This window comes from Chinchilla lanigera, unplaced genomic scaffold (genome assembly GCF_000276665.1).
Source record: "Chinchilla lanigera isolate Chin_1 unplaced genomic scaffold, ChiLan1.0 scaffold00034, whole genome shotgun sequence".
Taxonomy (NCBI): domain Eukaryota; kingdom Metazoa; phylum Chordata; class Mammalia; order Rodentia; family Chinchillidae; genus Chinchilla; species Chinchilla lanigera.
In genome coordinates, this window is record NW_004955435.1 from 13,207,922 (window position 1) to 13,212,760 (window position 4,839).

Consider the following 4,839-nt stretch of genomic DNA (forward strand, 5'->3'; position numbering starts at 1 on the left):
AATATGTGCAATTTTCTCTGATAAGAACAATAAGGCACAGGACAGATGTGTTTTTGTTAATTGTAGGAAGGAATTAGGAGCCACCAACTTTTAGCACCGGACAGCAATCCTGTAGAAATGTGTCCGGATAAACCACACGTTCTGCAACTTCAGAAGCTACAAAGCTATCAACTGTCCTGCAATCTTGTCCATAATCTCAGGCAACACACCCTGTACTCCTCTTATCCAGGAATAGATCAAATGATTCATTCCACTGAGCTGTTGAATGTTCTTATCCACAAGATCAGTTCAGTAGTTGAAGCCCCAAGCTGCCCCTAGAGGATAAAGGCATTTAAAAAAACAACAAAAACCTGTCATCTTCAGTTAGCAATCCACCATCACAGCCAACATCGAGAATCTTCATCCCAGATAAAGGCTTTCCAGGTTGGTGATTAGCAACAACTTTCAGAAGATGTCTGCTGAAAATGGTGCTCTTTGATCATTTGTAGAATGAAGGGGTGCACACCTCCTCACTGGTGAGCCAGGGCCAAGAAAGTTTTGCTTCACTGCTGTTGGTGGTGGTTTGTGAAAATATACAGCAGCCTTGACCAAGGATATTTGTACATTTGCAATCTGTTCAAGCAGGAAAATCCTTTGCTTGAACCTTTTAGAACTTTAAATGATACAAACAGCCCACCGCTGCACATGTGCCATTGTTTCACCAACGCTGTGACTTAAGCCACATGGTTCTGTACTCGTTGAACATACGGCTTAATCAGTAGAGTCCAAAGGAGCTTATTCTCTGAATAAATTGCCCAGGAGGTTAAATAAAGATGCTCTTCTTACCTATCTCAACACCCACACCTTGCTACTCCGGAGAAACTGACTACTGGAGGAGCTTAGTAACAGATTAGCATCCCACCTGAAGCTCACCATCACTGACAAGTTGGAGCACGTACTTTTTGTTGTGTGTCTTACTTTTCGTGTCCTGATTTTTATAGTACAATAGAGGTAAACATTCTGAGATTTAAAAAGTATGTTTAGCCAGGCATGGTGGAACATGTCTGAATCCCAGCAATCTGGAAGTGGAGGTAGGAGGATCGTTGTAAGTTTGAGACCAGCCTGGGCTACAAAGTGAGTTCAAGGCCAGCCTGAACTGCATAGTGAGACCCTGTCTTAAAAAGACAAAAAAAAAAAAAAAAGTATGCTTTAAATAGTTGTTAGAGGCACACATACTTCTATTTTTGCAATGATTAAATTTGCAAGACAAACACAGTTGATTTTAATTTCCCCAAGTGTATTGCAACCTGAATAGTGTTGAGAGGCTGACCTGTCCATCTAATTGTACTATCTTTAATTTGTTTCTTTGTGTCAGGGAGATTTTTAGCTAAGATGATGTGTTGATCAGCTTTATGTTACTGTAACCATAACTTTGTATATATCTGAGTTCTTTGTCTCTCAAAATTGGAGAATAAATTTGAGGACAAGAGGAGGAGTTGAAGAGTGTTTATTAGAAATAATAATAAGAAAAACCTCTTGAATACCACTAAGAGGGTGTTGCATCCAGTGGGTCTGGGGTCTAGGGTCCCCTGACTCACCCTAGCTGGGTTTCTGTCTCTCTCTCCCTGACATAGGAGAAGAAGAGACAGAAGACCAGTGTAAAGCAACTTTATTACAGGTGTTGTAAGAGGAAGTGGTATAAAACAACTCCAGAGGAGTTGGGGAGGGGGTGGCGCAGAGCTGGAACACCACTGAGTTTGGGGGTATGGTCATGTTTTATGGGGTAGAAGCCCCACTTCCACCCTCTCTGAGGGTCACTACTTGATTGGGTGTTGGACTTGTTGCTAGAGGGTTAGGTTTGGTGGGCTAGTAGGGGAATTTCGGTGGGGGGAGTAACCTACGTGAAGGGGAGCTTAGGTATGTCAGTGTGAGCTACACAGAAGGTGTCAGACCACAGGCTGTCAGCTCAGCTGCTTGCTGTGATGCAGAGGCTACTTCCTTTCTATTTCTTAAAGGCGTGTGATTCCTTAATCTAACTCTACCTAAGAGTTCTGACTGTTTCTACAAGGGAAAAGAAGTCCAGCATGCTTTGTTTGTGTTGGGCAGAGCACAGGGTCTTGTTTAAAAAGAAATGGATTTTAAAAAGCTCAAAAGAAAACTGGTCATCTTGCATTTGTTTCTCTAAGTCTAGTTGAAATCTGAGGTATGGAGGCAGGTGGAGATGTTAAACCTGTTAAATAAGCACCCCCTGGGTAAGAGTCTTTGTCCTGAGGGAAAAGTCCTTATCTCTCTATTCTCATCCCGACCTTCTATCTTTTGTTCTTCTGTTTTCATTTCATTTCTTTTTTTTTTTTTGGTTTTTCTCCGGTACCAGGAACCGAACTCAAGACCTTGCGCATGCCAGGCAGGCGCTTTGCCGCTGAGCTAAATCCCCAATCCCTTTCATTTCATTTCTAAGCTTAACTGGCTACTTGCTTACCTACCTGCTTGGTTAAATGGCTGCTTGAATTAGCTCTTTTATCTGACTCTATTATTGGGCTTCTCTAATTACCTACTCATAATGACTAGACTAAGTGTCTTAGTTACTTTTCTCCTTGCTGAGACACAATACCTGAGGCCCAAAGTTAAGGGAGGAAAGGTTTATTTGATTCACAGTTTGTGGAGGTTTCCAGTCCATAGTCAGCTGGGTCCAAGGCAGGTGGCATCATAGAGAAAAAACAGTTCATGGTGGGCAGAAGGTCGCAAAGCAATCAAGAGGGACCTTAAGTGCATCTTTCTGCCCCTTTTACCTTATTCAGGCTACTCAGGGTGGGTAGCACTCATACCTGCAATCCTAGTGCCCCTGAGCCTAGCATTGCACCATCAGTCAATTTCAGCCTCACACAGTGTAGATCCAGCCACCTTTGTTAAAGCCCCACCTGTGACCACATGAGGCTTTGAGGGAATATCTAAACATAAGCCATAACACTAGGCTACTACATTCTCCCACCTGAAGAAGCATCCTTAACTGCCCTTAAGGGAGAAGAGGAAGACTAATGTAGCTGCTTCAAGCTGAGAATTGTAAGTACAGGGGCTATGACAGTCAGGGATTTTCTCCAGAGAACTAATCTAAGGAGCCCTCGATAGAGGTTGAGTTGGAGCTCAGCAGTTATTGTCTCTTTAGAGGGACAATCTAGTGGACCTTGGTAAAAGCAGTGTGGCACATTCATTGTCGGTTCCATCTGCATGACTACTGGGAGTCTGACAGATTCTAGATGAGAAAGAACAAGTTTTACCAAGAGATTAAGAATGTACAGGCTGAACATAAAGGCCAGAATGAAAAGACAAAGGGGTGTAAGAAGAGGAGCAGGCCTGCATGCTGTGCTTAAGGAACTGGAGTAAGCACTGAAACCAGATAGGTCCTAGACTTGCCTGCTCACAAAGCTCATCTATAAATCTGATGTTTCCTTTTATGGTTTTAAGGTCTTTCCCCACCTGATATGAGTTATTGATCTAAAGATAATGAGTTTTGTTTGTTAGTGTGCATGTCCCTCCAGTTTCAGGTCAGTTTCAGGTGAGAACTTTGTGGTTTTGAAGGACTTTTTTAGTTAAGAAATTATACACTTTATTGTGTCTCTATAATTGTCACTAAGGCCTTTTTAAAAGCCTTGTTGAACCATAACAGTGATAAATTACTAGTGTAGCTGGAGACTGGCCTCAGGGGTCAGTGTAGTGAATGGAGCCCCCTTTTTACATCTAGCCTATATTACTTTTTTTTTGTTTTGTTTTTCTTCCAGTACCAGGAATCGAACTCATGACCTTGTGCTTGCCAGGCAGGCTCTGTGCCACTGAGCTAAATCCCCAGCCCCTAGCCTGTATTACTAATATCTATATATCTATATATCTATATCTATCTTTGGGGTTATACTTTTCTGCTGGATGTTGAAGACCAAGTTAAAATAAGGCCTGTATTAATTAAAATTAACCTCTCTTTTGGGCTGGGTATAGTAGCACATGACTCTAATCCCAGCACTTGGGAGGCTGAGGCAGGAGGATCACTGTGAGTTCAAGCCTAGCTTGGGCTACAAAGTGAGTTCAAGGCCAGCCTGACTATAGGGTGAGACCCTACCTCAAACAACAACAGCAACAACAACACCGAAATTAACCTCTATATATTAAGGTCAGTTAAAGCTCCTCAGGGAATACTTTTGGGACCATGTGCAGAGTCTCTTAGCTCCTCTATCAGGTCATCTGCAAGGACGGATCACAGTCTTGCTTGACCATATGACTACCTTTGGAAGTGTGGGAGACGTTTCCCCACGCTTTTGGTAACCCTCTTTTTAGCACACTGATTGATTCCTGTTTTCTGGGGTCTAACAATCTCTCTGCTCAGTTTTTAGTAACCAAAAGCCTAAAATGGGAAACACAAGAAATTATTTTAGTAAAAAAGTTTTGTAAGTGTAACCAAAAGCATTTTAATATCTTAAGAAAACCTTGTTGTTTTAGACATTTTAGACTGTTAATTATAGCTAATTTAATTAGAGATCATAAAAATCGATTTAATAGTATTTGTTGAGATGTGTCACAGTAACACTCTGGGAAAAACTAGAGAAGTCAACTACCAGTGGAGAAAAAGAAGCAAATTGGTTCAGGGAACTACTCTTTCAACTGCGGAAGGCAGTTTTGTTCAGTGGTGTCTGAAGCCCAAGTGCAAGAGGTCCCTGAGATAGGCGAGAGGGCATGGCTTAGGCTGGCTAGGAAAAGAGGCCTGGTGAGATCCTAGAATCTATGCAGCACCATATCTCAGGGCCCCGGATGTTGACGTTTTCATGGGTTCCTGTGAAGTGTGGATGGCATAAAAGGACACAAACACCATGAAGA